We start from the raw sequence: 17,168 nt of genomic DNA, 5'->3' as shown, positions 1-17,168 counted from the left end.
CGCACTGCCCTTGCCTCCAAACTTTTTTGTGGACAGGCGTGTTTGGAGGTTTGACACCAGCTCTGACTGGTGGGACCGGCTCGTGATGGAGATCTGGGATGACCAAGACTGGCTACGCAACTTCAGGATGTGAAAGACCACTTTCCAGGAGCTGTGTACCTGGCTCGCCCCTGCTCTGCAATGGCAAGACACCCACCTGCGGCCCGCCATCCCCCCGAAAAAGAGGGTCGCCATTGCCCTCTGGAAGCTGGCAACCCCCGACAGCTACCGCTCCGTGGGACACCAATTTGGAGTGGGCAGGTCTACCGTTGGATCCATCCTGATGGAGGTAAGTCATTGTGTGGGGACAGTCACAGTTTGGGGTGGAGGGAAAGGAGACTGTCAGGAAGGGCCAAGTGGAGTGGGAGTGGGAGGGAGCTCCTCCACTCACCCTGAATTGTTGGGGGGGGGGGGTTTGAGGAGGGGATTCCCGGGGTGTTTGAGAGGGAAGGTGGGCGGTGGGTTCTCCTCCTAAGAGATAAGGCACCCCTTCTAACATTTTGTTGTCTGTCTCGTTCTGCAGGTGGTGAGGGCCATCAATTCGGAGCTGCTCAACAGGCTCATCTGTATACCAGATCTGGACAGCGTCATGGCCGGCTTTGCTGCCCTTGGCTTCCCGAATTGTGGAGGAGCGCTCGATGGGACACACATTGCAATCCGTGCACCGCCCCATCGAGCAGCCCAATTCATCAACAGAAAGGGCTACTTTTCTATGGTCCTCCAGGCCCTGGTCGACCATCGTGGCCAGTTTTCAGACATTTGTGTTGGGTGGTCAGGGCGGGCACATGATGCCCGCATCTTCAGGAACTCGTACCTCTACCGGAGGCTTCAGGCAGGAACATTTTTCCCGCATCGCGAGTTTGCGGTTGGGGATGTGCACATGCCGGTGTGCATAGTGGCTGATGCCGCCTATCCCCTGATGCCGTGGCTGATGAAGCCCTACACCAGCCACCTGGATGCGAGCAAGGAGCAGTTTAATGCTCACCTTAACCAGGCTCGCAACCAGGTGGAATGTGCGTTCGGACGTTTAAAAGGCAGATTCCGGTGCTTGCTCACACGCCTAGACATGGGGGAGAGCAACATCCCTGAGGTGGTGGCCGCGTGTTGCGTTCTCCATAACCTGGTGGAGAGGAAAGGGGAGGCCTTCCTACCAGGGTGGGGTAGAGGTGCTGATGGCCAGAAGAGGCACTTTGCCCAGCCCCGGACAGCTGCCATCCGCCAGGCTCACCGGTCTGCTGTTGGCATACGGGAGGCCCTCCGGGAGCAATTCTCAAGTGGAGGCCACTGACTGTACTGAGGGGCTTCTGCCTGGGGACTGGGCCCTGGCCCAATAGAAGCTTCCCTCCACAACCCATCTCCTGACCCTGTTTGGACAAATCAGTAACACCAGGGTGTGTTGCAAAATAAAATGTTCTGTTTAATTTTTTTACATATTCTCAAAAAATAGTATACCTGTATCAAACATAACAAATTTTTTTTTCATTTTTGTTGTTGAAAAAACTATTTACAATAAACATCTTGTTGAACCCTTTCTTTGTGCTTTAACTGGGGTGATAGGGGTGCTTGAAACCTGGAGGGGGGAAGGGGACTTGAAACCTGGAGGGGAGAAGGGGATCAGGTTGCACGGTGCTTGCCTGATTTCCCTCTCCTGCCTGGGCCTCGTGTTCGGGGTGCTCCATAGCTACGGGATCGGATGGTGCACCTGTCGGTTGGCTGGCTGGGGTGCTCTTGGGACGTGGAAGCCTGGGGGAGAGGAAGGCCGGGGGAGAGAGGGGCTGGGGAACTGTGGGGGCTGGGGGAGAGGGAGGTCCAAGGGGGGAAAGGGATGCTGTTGTGGAAGGGGGGTTTGGTGGGGTGGGGTCATGGGGTGCTGGAGGAGCAGGACCAGGCACAGGAGCAGGCAAGCCGCAGACCTCCCTGAGTGGCACACAGGGACGTGCGCTGCAGGACTAGCTCCTCCATGAGCCGGTCACGCCAGCGATCCTCTGCCTCCGCCCTCTCTCTGAGGATGGAGTTCAGCTCCTGCACGGCCTCCACGTGCTGCCTGAGGATGTCCGCATAGACACGCCTGTGTCTGCAGCTCCCATGTCCCCGAGATGGAGATGGAGGTGGGGCTGGGGTGCTGCGGCCCTCTTCCACGGCTGGTCTGGCTGTGGACGAAAAGAAGAAGACACAATCAGTCCTAAAAACTGGACTCTGTAGCACTTAAAATACTAACAGGATGGTTTATTAGGGGATGAGCTTTCCTGGGCCAGACCCACTTCCTCAGATCAGAGTAACACGGCTACATTTCTATCACTATCAGTCATGTGTGCAACAGCTGTCCAAAAGGGCATGCCCTCTCCCTTGAGACAGGGGAATCAGACATTCTGAAGGTAACACTGTGTATGTGAGACCTGGGCATCAGCCTGAGCATGACAGGTTTCCCTTGTGCATCACCCACTGTGCACCCACTTACCTCCCCCCCCCCCCCCGGGTGTTACACAACCTCACTGCACTCACCTGCTGCTTCCTCTCCTGCGCCAGATGATGCCTGGGAGGCCTCTGAGGTCTGGGTGACTGGCTCCAGGGTGAGGGTCGCCGTCTCCTCACTGTCCTCCTCTGGCACCATGTCCCCGTCTCCAGACTGCTCTGGGTCCTGCTCGGGAGCGTCCACCACGGGGTCTGCCAATCCAGACTGGACGAACCGCCGTGGTGTGCGTGCTTCGCCACTGCCACCCAGGATCTGGTCCAGCTCCGTGTAGTAAGGGCAGTAGTAGGGGGCTGCCCCAGAATGGCAGCTCTCCTCCCTGGCCTTGACGTAGCCCTGGCGCAGCTCCTTCACTTTGGAGCGCACCTGGTCCTGGGTGCGGGGGTAGTGGCCCTTCTGGGCCAGGGCTTCAGCCATGCGGCCATAAATATCGGCATTTTGCCGCCGGCTTTTGAGGGCCTGTAAGGCCTCCTCCTCTCCCCAGAGCTCCAGCAGGCTCTTGATCTCTGGGCCAGACCAGGATGGTGCCCGGCGTTTGGAGCCCTTGGCTGGGTCCCCAGAAGGCTCTGTGGAAGGGCCAGGACGGTCTTGGGGCTGGGACATGCTGCAGCAAAGTAGCCGTGTGCTCTGGCTCCTTCTCTGCAACAAGTGGCTGTGAGGGTGCCTGTCCCTTTAAGGAATGGCTGCAGACAGGAACCACAGACATGCAACCCATGCCCCAGATTGTCCACCAGGGCTTCTTCCTGGAGGCCAATATTTTTGAAAAAAAGGGCTCCCCCCGTCCACACTCACTTACTTTCGACGGATCTCCGTCGAAAAAGGTGTTCTTCCTCGTAGAATTAGGTGTACCGCCGTCGAAAGAAAAGCCGCGTTCTTTCGATTTAATTTCGAAAGAACGCGGCTTGAGTCTGGACGCAGGTGAAGTTTTTTCGAAAAAAGGCTATTTTTTTTGAAAAAACCCCTGAGTCTGGACACAGCCTTTGACACTGCTATAGAGAAAGGGAAAGACAACAGATAGGGACTTATTTGTTAGCCACTCATTTGTAAACCCACACTTTGACCTTTGCAGTGACAGTCTGTTTTCCTGCATTGATAGGGTTGCCAGATGGTTTTTAAAAATATAAAAAATGTGCCGAGCAAAAAAAAAAAAAAGCCTCATGTCATGACCCCTTTAATTGCCATGTGTCTCCAGCGAGCTTCCATTGGGCACAGGAAAAGCAGAAAAACATACTTAATTAGAAAATACCAGATATTTATATGTCTGGTATTTTCTCAATTTGTTTACTGGACACAAAGTCCAAATACTGGACTGTCTCATTCAATACTGGACACGTGGCAACCCTATGTATTGATGAAGTTATCATTTAGAAAACTCTAGAGATTTTGTAAATGAGTAGCATCTGAAAAATTTGCTTCTGTAGATAGTGGTAATAATTCTTAGAGACTGCTATTATTATTTAACATTTTAAGGGTGGTAGTGTATAAATGTCACAGCCTGATTGCCCCCCTGGTATGAAGAACTGTACCCTATAGTGATAGCTGCCCAGTTGGTGAGGAATGGGTGCAGATGGTGTCCAAATGACTGGATGGCTACAGTAGATGCTGGGTAAGGAACGATGTCTTCTATATCCTCAACTAAAGCTTCAAATTTATTTGTTTATGGTATGGGGTTGGGTCACTGTTATTGTGGAGGGTGATGTCATTGGGTTCTGGGTCTGTGGTGTTGCTGATGTGTAACATATTGGCTTCGGTGTTTTTGTGGGTAGGCGGGATACCATGGCTGTCGGTATGGCTGATATGTATATTGTCTTTTTTGTGGTAGGTGGTTGAATGTCAAGTGATTTGAGTGTGGCACATGAGTTTTGTGATGTGCAGCAGATCACTGGTTGTAGCTGTCAATTGCTTATCACTTTCAAAAGGGAGCTCCTCAATGATATTTTGTATTTAACATGGGATGGTGAAAGGAACAAACCCGAAGGCCCGTTGAATGACAACAGCTGTGGCTGTGGATCTAGTGGCCAAGTCTGCAGCATCAAGGGTCGCCTGAAGAGCTGTATGGGAGATCAATTGTTCCTTGGAGACTAATGTTTTAAATAGTTAATTGTCTTCTGAGATGCGCTCAATAAATTCCAAGATTTTGGAGTGGTTTCTGTGGTCATATTTTGCTAATAGCATAGCAAGATTTGTCACTCTAAATTGTAAGGTACAAAATGAATATACTTTTTGGCTGAAGGAGTCCATTCTCCTGGTTTCCTTGTCAGATCAGGCAGACCAGGGATACTGTTGTTTACTTTTCTGATTTTCCATGTTGGCCACCAGTGAACAGGGTGTTGGGTATGTATGTAGGAATATAGAACCCTTAGATGGAACAAAATACTTCCTGTCCACTCTCGTTAGTGGGGGTTCTAGTAGTTTTAGCTGGTTTCATGATGGCACTGTTAATTTGCAGTGCTATTTTGGAAGATGCGGTGGCTTGTAGGACATCAGTGAGTTCATGCTGGGTTTCGGGTATTCCTCAAGAGTCATCTTGAGATCATCAGCTATCCTGTTGAAGAGGTCATGGAAGTGTGCGAGCTCGTCCATAGATGTAGGTGGGAGAGGTAATTTAGCCTCCTTTTGTAAAATGGGTGATTGCTTAGCATAGGAGAGGTACTGAAAGCCATGTTTTCTACTGGCTGATCAGACTCGTCAGCTTGTTGCTCTGGTTTTACAAAAGAAGTAGAGGCAGGAGATTTAACCTCTCTCTGGGAAGCAAGATGGACCCCAGAGGGTCTCCTGTAATAGTCCCTTGGATTCCGGTATGGCCAGTGGCCAGGAAAGCATCCCATCCAGGGGTGATTGTACCAGTGTGGCCATTTCCTGGGATATGAGGATCTTGCATTAGTACGTCCCCTCAGTAGCATGTGTCTGAACAGAGAAATAATATTGTGTCTTTTCAATGTCTTCTTCTGCCTCACTGGAGAGGCATAATGGGGGAGGTGAGAGCTGGAGATAAGGTGCCCTTGGGACCTTGAAATCTCTTGGTATCTAGTAGTAAAGACTCAGGCACATGTGAGACAGTTAAGTCTCCCTGGTGGAGAAACTGAGGTGGTGTGCCCCTCCCCCCCCCATATCCCCGCTGAACAGTCGCCTCTGACAGGGATTGTGAGTGTGTGAGGGAGAGAGACAGAAACAGTGTGTGTGTTGGGGAAGTGTGTGTTGGGGGAGAGCATATTGCCATGCTGTCTCTTTAAGTTCATTCAGCAGATTGAGCTATCTCTTGCTCTCCCCACCCCTCATATTTCTGTCTCACTCCCCCATCCCCATAGAAGCAGTTTTCCTCTGAATTTTCACGCAGCCTCCTCAGCTTCCCAGAGCAACATCATCAGCAGCTCCATGTCCTGGAGCTTTGAAAGGGGAGGGTTGAATGCCTGCATAGCTAGATGCAGGGCAGCCAAGCTCAACAGTGGTGGGCATTGTGAGATACTAAGGGAGGCCAATTATGTCAACATAACGAACAGCAGCTTCTTCATTGATGCTTTGTCACTTCCACGTGGCCACCAAAAGCTTTATGTCTCTTGTTGTGGTGGTTTTATGTTGTTGGCAAAACAACAGAGTTTTGCTGCCAAACATAGCTTTGTGGTGTGTACACTTCCCGTTTTGTAGGCAAAAGGCGGCATTTGCTACCAAACTATATAGTGTAGAAAAGTCCTTTGTCTCAGGTACTTTTTTTCAGTGCATGTCAGAGTATAAGAAACTAGCTCGAAGGTTTCATGTTTAGTCCAGTGGACAAACCTCCACTAAATTCACTGCTTTGCGACATATTCTGCTTCATTATAGTCAGCAGCAATTCAAGGAAGCTACAGGTTTGTATCCAGTGAGACATTGGCTTTAGCAGTTAATATGAGGCTCGAGGCCTACAAAATTTGGTATTTATAAACTTGGTAACTCATAAGTGATATGGAACTGGAAGTAGAATGTAAAAGAGAGCTTTGTACATATGACATCAGCTGACAACAGAACATGAGCGGACACCAACTTCTGGAAGGCTATGGATGTGAAATCCAACTGCCTATGTGTCATGCAATGAATTGATGTATATGATAATGAAGAGAAATCATAGATATACTAATCTAAAGAAAAAGGAACCTTAACATTGGTAAGGGGAGGAAATACAAATAAGAAGAGAGGAAAAACCCTACCTGAATATTCATTAGACATGGTAACATCAGTGTAATCTATGCTATTATAAAAGGAGAGGTGTCTGTCACACTGTCTGTCACAGAGAACATTTGAGAAAACTCGAGAAGTTTCTAAGGGGAGGCAGGCCCCCAGCCCCACCTACAGTCCCGTCCAGTCCACTGAGGCCCTACGCCCACCACAGGGAGGGGAGGAGGAGCAGAAAACTGAGCATGTGCATGCCACCCCCCACCACAGGGAGGGGAAGAGTATGCACATGCACCCCCAAGCAACCCTGGACCAGCAGGAAGGGAAGAGGCCCTAACCCCCCACTGCCCCTGAGAACAGTGGGGAGGGAAGAGGCCACATGGCCCAAGCTGACCCAAGCCTCCCCGCCCCATGAGCAGCAGTGGGGAAGAGACCATATGTGTGCCCCTCCCTGCCATGGGGAGGGGAAGAGCGCACACGCATCCCAGAGCAGCAGTGAAGGAAGAGGATGCATGGCCCTAACACCTCACGCCTGGGAGCAGCGGGGAGGGAAGAGGCCACACGGCTAGGATTGCCAGGGCTACGTCTAGACTGGCCCCAAATTCCGGAAAAGGGATGCAAAGCAGGTAAGTCAGCATAGGGAAATCCGCAGGGGATTTAAATATCCCCCGCGGATTTAAATAAACATGTCCACCGCTTTTTTCCCGGCTTGGGGAAAAGCCGGAAAAAAGCATCTAGACTGGCGCGATCCTCCGGAATAAAGCCCTTTTCCGGAGGATCTCTTATTCTGATTCCGGAAAAGGGCTTTATTCCGGAGGATCGCGCCAGTCTAGATGCTTTTTTTCCGGCTTTTCCCCAAGCCGGAAAAAAAGCGGTGGACATGTTTATTTAAATCCGCGGGGGATATTTAAAACTCCTGCGGATTTCCCTATGCTGACTTACCTGCTTTGCATCCCTTTTCCGGAATTTGGGGCCAGTCTAGACGTAGCCCAGGTGTCTGGTTTTGAAGCAGACAGTCCAGTATTTTAGCTTTCTGTTCAGGAAACAAATTGAGAAAATATAAATGTCCGGTATTTTCTAAATAAGATGTAATGTATATTGTGAGGTAAAGTCAAGTGTGTCCAGGTATTTCTGTTGCAACCATCTGGCTACCCTATTCCTGGCCCTGGAGTAGTGGGAAAGGAGGCAGCCGTGAGGCCTGAGCTGGCCCAAGCCTCTCTGCCCCCAGGAACAGCAGGGAGGGAAGAAGCTACATGTATGTCTACCGTCACAATGAGACAGGTAATAATAGTATATTATAAAAGTGGCATCCCAGAGCAGCAAAGGGAGGGACATAGACCTTGGGAGAGGGAGGGGAGGTCCAGAATGAGAGTCATTGGTAGAGATGGGGAAGTTTACAGTGACAAGGAAGAGAATGGCTAACATTTCATTTCTTCTGAAAGGGATCAAAGGATGGTATGTCCAAATGTACTTTTTGTATTATCTCTATCTACCTTGCTGAGTTAATGTATGTAACTTTACTAAAAATGTAAATCAATTATTTATTTGTAAATATAAAAAAAATCCTATAGTGTGAGTGTTTCACCTGTCATATTGCAGTTCCCAGCCACACAATAATTGCAATAATAATTTAACTGGGTTCAATTCTGGGACTACAACCCATCAACCCTCAAAATGATAAATGAGAGTCTCTGGATCAGGCTACATATGCTGCTACTTACAAACAGCACAGTGCTTTACAGAATAAAATTTTAAAAACTTATTTAGTCTTCATGACCATCTGTTATTGTTTGCATAACTGCCAGATCACATTTCCTGTGTTATTTACATGATGAAATACAAAATAGGCATTAAAGTAAGCAACACTTGTGCAATGTTTTTATATCATGGACTTAAAATATTCTCACCAAATCTCATAATCCTAAAAATTAATCACAGCAAGATAGTCTTGTGCAAGAGCATGTCCACACTGCAAAAACTCATTTTAAAAAAGCGATGAGCTTTTTTGAAAGATAGTGTCCAGACTGCCTGGACGCTATCTCGCATGTGTACAGTGATTGCTATGGACAGAATGGCCACCAGGGCATCCATGCTTTTTCCTTTTCCCTCTTCCTCTGAAAAAACTCCCTCTTTCCCATCCACACATGCCTTTTTGCAAAAGAACTCTTTTGCAAAAAGGCTTCCTCCTCATAGAATGAGGTTTACCAATTGTGCAAAAAGCCCTCTGTTCTTTCAATTTACTGTCGAAAGAATATGCTTGCAGTGTGGACACAACTCCACTTTTGTCAGAAAAACAGCCATTTTTCCGATAAAACTCTGTAGTCTAGACATAGCCTGAGAGCCTAACATGATAATCCAGGGTCAGATTTACAGAGTTTGAGTGCTCAAAAAGTGAAGTCAAAATGCAGGCAACTTTATTTCAGACCTTTTTCTAATTTTTAAGTGTTTGATTTTTCACTCTTAATACTTCTGCATACATTTTGTGTTTTATTTATATAATCTCAAATAAACATGTATGAAATCCTGTGTATGCCACTAAGGCTATGTCTAGACTGCAGGCTTCTTTCGAAAGAGGCTCTTTCGAAAGCATCTTTCAAAAGAGCCTCTTTCGAAAGAGAGCGTCTAGACTGCACGGAGAAATTTCGAAAAAGCGGCTTGCTTTTTCGAAAGAAAGCATCCAGTGAGTCTGGATGCTCTCTTTTGAAGAAGCCCTATTTACATTGAAGAACGCCTTCTTTCGAAAGAGGAACTTTCGAAAGAAGGCGTTCTTCCTCGTAAATTGAGGTTTACCGCCATCGAAAGAAAAGCCGCGTTCTTTCGAATTAATTTCGAAAGAACGCGGCTTGAGTCTGGACGCAGGGGAAGTTTTTTCGAAAAAAGTCTACTTTTTTCAAAAAAAACCCTGAGTCTGGACACAGCCCCTGTAGAATCTATAAAAGTTACATAGTCATCTGATGTGTTCATATTTTTTTGGCATTCATATATGAATATATAAAGAAAAGAGGAAAAACTATTCAATTTACTATAAACAAATGATTAAAACAGAATGTTGCTGAATTGTCCTCACTAAACTCTTGGCTGGGGTATTTAAAAATTTTAAAAGAAACATTTTGTATTATGGCTTACTTGTAGCAGCACAATATATTACCTTCTTTGGGCATTTATATTAGTATTTCTCTGCAAGATCTCTTATTGGGTTGCATTATAGTGCATGGCTCTAGACAAACAAATGAGAAATATACTAACAAACATAATCTCTCTTAGGATTGGTATAAAGTTCCAGATAATTATAAGTGGTTTGAACACTGAAGTAATTTACAGGGTGGTAAAGCTGAAGAAAAATATGTTTCCCTTTACTCTGCTAATAGGTGTAACTTCCTTCTCCCCTGATTAGCTGGAGGGATATGCACTATATTTATCATTCCTCTACTTCCCCCATCTTAGGAGGAAGGAACTGAAGTAATTCCTTACACTGATGACATCAACAGTCTCACAGAGCCCACCAAAAGAGAACTGGGGGAGTAGCTACTAAAATCCTCCCTGAATAGTTAATGCTAAGATAACACTGAAAAGATTCAGACATAGAATCATAGAATCCTAGGGCTGGAAGAGACCTTGGGAGGTCATCGGGTCCAGCCCCCTGCCCAAAAGAGGGCCAGCCCCAACTAAATCATCCCAGCCAAGGCGTTGTCAAGCTGGGACTTAAAAACCCTACAGATGGAGATTCCACCACCTCCCTAGGTAACCGAGTCCAGTGCTTCACCACCCTCCTAGTGAAACAGTTTTTCCTAATATCCAATCTAGACCTTTCCCACTGTAACTTGAGACCATTGCCCCTTGTTCTGCCATCTGTCACAACTGAGAACAGCCTCTCTCCAGTCTCTTTGGAACCTCTCTTCAGGAATTTGAAGGCTGCTATCAAATCCCCCCTCACGCTTCGCTTCTGCAGACTAAATAAGCCCAAATCCCTCAGCCTCTCCTCGTAGGTCATGTGCTCCAACCCTCTAATAACTTTGGTTGCCCTCCATTGGACCCTCTCCAATTCATCCACATCCTTTCTATAGTGGGGGCCCAGAATTGGATGCAATACTCCAGACGTGGCCTCACCAGTGCCCAGTTGAGGGGAATAATAACTTCTCTAGAACTGCTGGAAATGCTCCTCCTAATGAAACCTAACATGCCATTAACTATCTTGGCTACAAGGGCACACTGTTGACTCACATCTAGCTTCTCATCCACTGCAATCTCCAAGTCCTTTTCTGCAGAACTGCTACTTAGCTAATCAGTTCCAAGTCTGTAACAATACTTCCGATTCTTCTGTTCCAAGTGCAGAACTCTGCACTATACTTCTTGAACCTCATCAGATTTCTTTTGGCCTCATGGGTAAATAAGAATTTTTGTCTCAGAAATAAGTTTCTTCCCTGGAATGTCACTCTTTAAAAATGGTTTATTTCAGTTGTTCTCTCATATGTATTCAATTTAGAAGTAACAAGATGTTTTTCTGACAGTCTTGCAAACTTACCCTTAGATTTGGAAATCAAGAGTTATTCTTTCTGCTTCACACATTACCAAACTGTTTCAAAGCTATATGATTTCAACAAAAATATGTCCATCTACTTCAGTGCATTTTTATCAGTTTTCGAAACCATCAGAAATGTTTTGGACAGCTAAATTTAAAACAGAATAATTCCACTATTTGCTGTTGGGATGCACAACTTTAAATAGCAGAATTTGGCTGGGGTACTTCAACAGTCTTCAAGTGTCTATTGAGGCTGCTTAAGACAAATATTAATTATTTATGAAACTGTGGATAAATATCCTTCTATGCTAGGCAATGTATGAGCACTTCAGTTCTTGTCCTGAAGTATTTATGATCTAAACCAAGGCATGAATATGAAAGATAGTAGGAAAGGGAAACAAATCTATACATACTTCATATTTTCATGAATGTGTTTTTAGAACCCAGCTCCTATTTATGCCATTATAGTGCCTCTTCAATGCAATATATAATCAACCTTCCTATATGGAGATTCTGGTCACTTAAAGAAAGAGAACTTGGACTCTTTAAAAATATGACCTGAGCCCTCTAAATATTGATGTTACAAAGGACTGTTAAAATTAGCTGAATAACTCAAATTAAGATGGATGAGGTGATAAGAAGGATTAATTTTAAAGAGCACAATTACTTGAGCTCTGAGGATAAGAGAATAATATCTCTCTGGGTATGTCTACACTACAAAGTTAATTCGAACTAAAAGCCGTTAGTTCGAATTAACTTTAATAGGCACTACACATGCAAACCGCTAGTTTGATCTTAATTCGAACTAGCGGAATGCTTAATTCGAACTATGTAAACCTCATTCTATGAGGATGAATGCCTAGTTCGAATTAAGTAGTTCGAATTAAGGGCTGTGTAGCCACTTAATTCGAACTAGTGGGAGGCTAGCCTTTCCCAGCTTGCCCTGGTGGCCACTCTGGGCACAACTAGAGAAATTCTTCTGCCCCCCTCCCGGCCCCGGAGCCCTTAAAGGGGCACGGTCTGGCTACTGTGCCCATGCCAGGTGCAAGCGTGCCAGCACCCAGCCAGCACACCCTGCACCTGGCATGGCATGAGCCAGCCACCCGCTGCCACCCAGCCCTCCGCCTCTTTCCGGAACCAGGCTGGCAGCTCCCAGGAGCCTGCCCAGGACTGCAAGAAGTGGGCACCTGCCTGGTCTAGTGCAGAGATCGTGGACGTCATCCAGGTTTGGGGGGAGGCCTCCAATGACCTCATCCACGACCTCCGCACTAGCCACAGGAAAGTGGCCGTCTAGGGCAGGATAGCTGCCAGCCTGGCCACCAAAGGCCACATGCAAACCCAGGAGCAAGTTTGCGTGAAAATCAAGATAGTCCAGTGAGACCCCTGACCCTGAGCCCTGAGCTTAGAACATAAGAATGGCCGTACTGGGTCAGACCAAAGGTCCATCAATCCCAGTAGCCTGTCTGCCGACAGCGGCCAACAACAGCTACCCCGGAGGGGATGGACCGAAGACAATGACCAAGCCATTTGTCTCATGCCATCCATCTCCAACCTTCCACAAACAGCGGCCAGGGACACTGTTCCTACCCCCTGGCTAATAGCACTCTATGGACCAACCTCCATGACTTTATCTAACTTCTCTTTAAACTCTGTTTTAGTTCTAGCCTTCACAGCCTCCTGTAGCAAGGAGTTCCACAGGTTGACTATTTGCTTTGTGAAGAACTTTGTTATTAGTTTGAAGCCTGCTACCCATTCATTTCATTTGGTGTCCTTTAGTTCTTCTATTATGGGAACTAATGAAGAACTTTTCTTTATGCACCCTCTCCACACCACTCATGATTTTATATATCTCTATCATATCCCCCCTCATTCTCCTCTTTTCCAAACTGAAAAGTCCCAGTCACTTTAGCTTCTCCTCATATGGGACCTGTTCCAAACCCCTGATCATTTTAGTTGCCCTTTTCGGAACCCTTTCCAAGGCTAAAATATCTTTTTTGGGGTGATGAGATCACATCTGTACACAGTACTGAAGATGTGGGCATACCATACAGTTTTATATTTCCCCTCCTTATTCCTCTGACTTCCCCCTTCCAGGTTTCCCCCTCCCCCACCCTTTCTCCCACCTCCTTTTCCCAGTCCCCCCAGGGGTTAATCCCCCCCCCCCCCAGCTTTGTTAAATAAAGAGAGTGTCTATTTTTGAACACACGTGTCCTTTATTTTTTACATCAGGAAGGGGGGCTGGGGAGGGGTAAGTGGAAGGAGGTGAGGGAGGAATGGGGTACGAGCCCCCGATGGGAAGGACTGGGGGGACTCTGCAGGCTCCTCGGGGTGGAAGCTCTCCTGCAGCCCCCCGATTGACTCCCCCGGATGGAAGCCTGAGGCAAGTGCAGCCGGGCTGATGGCCGAGTGCTGTGCCGTGCCGAGTGTGGGCACTCAGGGCACTCCAAGACAGGACTGCTTTGCTGTCCCTCATCAAGGTAGACAAGCAAGTGAGGAACCCTGAGAACTGTCTGTCCGGGGTAGGGGTCCCGGCCCTTTAAGCACAGCCTTCGGCTAGCCTGAGACAGCAGCTCCACCCTCTAAGCTGTAACCTGATGCCCTGCTGGCACTACTTCTGGCCAGCCTTAACTTTGGTTCAGGGTCCACTCAATGTGGACATGCTAGTTTGAATTAGCAAAACACTAGTTTGAACTAGTTTTTAAGTCTAGATGCGCTAATTCGACTTAGTTTAGTTTGAATTAACTAATTTGTTTGAATTAGTGCTGTAGTGTAGACATACCCTCTGTGGATACATTGCTGATTGACTGAGTGCTGAAATTGAGTTGCTTTGCATGCTATAAAACAAGATCACAGGCAAACTGGTAAGAGGAAGAGAACCCCAACCAGGCCTGGCCTTAGGGCAGGGCAAGCAAGGCCCTGTATCTTCAAGGCTCTGCACTGAAATTGGCAGCACTGTGTTGGGGCTTAGGCCCACGAGTGGTGATTAGCGCCAGCAGCTCCTATGATGCTCAAAGGGGATAAAGCCCTGCTGGACCCCACTCTCCCTGTGCTCCCTCCTCTCCGCTCCCCTATCATGAAGTGGTCCGTGCTCCATCTGTTGCTCCTGGTTCTCATTGTCAGCTGCTGCTTCCTTCGCTGGCCCCACTCCCCAGGGCTCCACCTGCACTGCGGCATCTACTAGCCTGGCCTTGCAGTCAACATGCTGCCTTGGGCCCCACAAACTCTTCGGCTGATCCTGGCTCCAGTTCTGTTAGAAACATCACCAAATAGATTGGTATCCAAAGGGGAAGGAGAAGTTTTACCACTCTGTTGCAATTGCAAAAGATGGAAAGTGGTGGTTGACAACCGGTGCACCAAAGATGATTTGAAGTCTGAACTGAATTATAAAAGAAAAAATAGTAGAATGTTGTTCTGCCATTAAAGTAAAGTAAGGAATACACACAGAGGTCAAATGTCATGAATAAAAAGGTGACTTTCCTACAGTCACAGCCTGAATATAAATCCCTCCAACTACCCCAATGGTATTTCAACCTGTTTTAATGCAATTTTAAGGTTAAAAAAGTATATGCTCCAAAATGAAGAAATGCAGAACTTGAGTTTAAAGTGTTGACAAGTTTCAGAGGGGTAGCCGTGTTAGTCTGTTTCAGGAAAAACGAGGAGTACTATGGCACCTTAAAGACTAACAAATTTATTTGGGCATAAGCTTTTGTGGGCTGAAACTAATCCATGCATCTGACATAGGTTGAAGCCTTGTTTCCACTAGGTTTCAAGAATGTGTTCAAGTTCTGCAAGGGAATAGTCTGAAAGAATTACTCATTCTTATCATGATTCACTATCTCTGATCTTGCCATCCCCTAAAACCTTTTCAGAAGAGAATGGTAGACTCATTAAGTGCTCTGCTGGATCAGAGAATTTATGAAGCAAGATGAAGGAACCTTGAATCGCTGAAGACCATATTCTGATTTTCTTATGGTGAATAGTACTTTATTCACTGAGTAGGCTTATTGATATCAGTGGAACCATTCTTGGAATGTTCATTTTCCCCTCTTTTCTCTGCTGCCATGACTCCTTCAAAAAGTGGAAGAAAACTAAATGAACATAATCTTGATAGGCCTAATTTAGTCTGGTTAGATGCAATATTCCGATTTTTTCTGATAAAATTGCTATTCCTATTTTTTTAGCATCATCATCCTTCTCAATAGGAAGATTAAATTTGTATCTGGATTAACAGCTTTACTTAGTAGCCTGGATCTTGGAAATGTAACTGATGAAGATTCTAAATAACTGGACAAGATCAAGCAGTTCATGCTGGAGATGTTCAATCTGCTCACTAGGGCTGTGTCTAGACTACATGGCTCCATCAACAGAGCCATGTAGATTAGGGTTGTAGGCATAGGGAAATGAAGCGGCGATTTAAATATTCACCGCTTCATTTAAATTTAAATGGCTGCCGCGCTGAGCCGACAAACAGCTGATCAGCTGTTTGTCGGCTCAGCACACTAGTCTGGACGCTTCGCAGTCGACATCAAAGCCCTTTGTCGACCGCCCTATTATTCCTCGCGAGATGAGGTTTACCGGAGAGGTCGACAAAGGGCTTTGATGTCGACCGCGGAGCGTCCAGACTAGCGCGCTGAGCCAACAAACAGCTGATTGGCTGTTTGTTGGCTCAGCACGGCAGCCATTTAAATTTCAATGAAGCGGCAATTATATAAATGGCTGCTTCATTTCCCTTTGCCCAGTAAACAAATCTACATGGCTCTGTCGATGGAGCCATGTAGTGTAGACATACCCTTGGAAATATCATGGCTGGAAGCAAAAACCTCTGTAGAGGAATACAGCATCTGCAGTTTGCCTAGTTCTTATAATTTTAGAATACTTACTATACTTTATGAAATCTGACTTGTCTTTTTCCATCATTAATATGTAGCTCATCATCAATTTACAATTCTTTTTTCATAAATTCGAGGTGGTATCTCTTCTTCAAGCAAATCCTTAAGATACTATTGGAATTCCCTCTAAAATAGACCACTGCCCTTTTGATTTTTCCAAAAGCCCATAGTGAGCCTTATAAGACCTGATTATTTAACATGGAAGTAAAAAGAGCTATTAGCTATGAGTTGAATAGATTTAAGAATAGAATCAAGCCCTTTTTGAAACCATCCTGGTTTTCTATAGCATGTGTGGACAAATCCAAAGGGGGCAAAAGACTCCTTGATATCTGGAACAATAAGCTTCAGCTAGACTGACCAGCTCAGTGTCCCCCAACACTTTCATAATCTGTATTGAAAAGGTGTCATGTAAGACATCAATAGAAAGCTAGTAATATATGGATCGTTAATATTATTGTCTGGTGTGTGACTGTAGTGCAAATTCAAAACAGATAATACAGTTTCCAATATGTTTGTAAAGTGCGTCTGCCAAGCAGGATTAAATCTACTCCACCCTAAACAAAGGAATGTGGTTTGGCCACCTGGAAGGTATTAAGAGACAAGGCAAATGCAAATTATATAAAAAGTAAAGGAGACCATTAACCAAAAGGAGAAGGAGATTGAAGGAAATAGATCAATTTGCACTGGGAGGGAAGAAACAGCATGAAATTAATTTCAGCAAAAGACTCTATGTTGCCTTCCTCACAGCTTCAATTAATTTTACTTTAGGGGATACCCGTCAGAGAAATTCATTTCCAACATTCACTGAACTATCAAGAAAACAGCATATAACTTCAACTTATCTTTCACCTAAGAACACAAGAAACGGAGCAATTTAAACACTGTGGGAGATTCTAATCAGAGGTGCTGGTCAGTCATTTGGCTGGAAGTCAGACTGGTGAGGAAATGACCTTGAATAGAGGCTGTAATCTATTAGGCTCACCCTCTTTAAAAACAAGGAGTCCAGTGGTACTTAAAAGACAAACACATTTTTAGGGTAGTAGAGCACATTTAATCCCTAACTCGCTAATACATTTGTTAGTGTTTTAAGTGCCACTGGACTCGT

At 46.0% G+C, this 17,168-nt stretch overlaps 1 long non-coding RNA gene across 2 annotated transcripts in view; it reads right to left on the bottom strand.

Moving 5' to 3' along the window:
- The window catches only part of LOC142830023 (uncharacterized), an 81,169-nt gene that overhangs the window by 26,377 nt on the left and 37,624 nt on the right, over window positions 1–17,168 (bottom strand). The window lies entirely within an intron of this gene.

The sequence above is a fragment of the Pelodiscus sinensis genome, chromosome 1 (genome assembly GCF_052426305.1).
Source record: "Pelodiscus sinensis isolate ZL-2025 chromosome 1, ASM5242630v1, whole genome shotgun sequence".
In the NCBI taxonomy this organism is placed as follows: domain Eukaryota; kingdom Metazoa; phylum Chordata; order Testudines; family Trionychidae; genus Pelodiscus; species Pelodiscus sinensis.
Note: the sequence above shows the minus strand (reverse complement) of the source record. Positions and strands in the feature narration are given on the sequence as shown.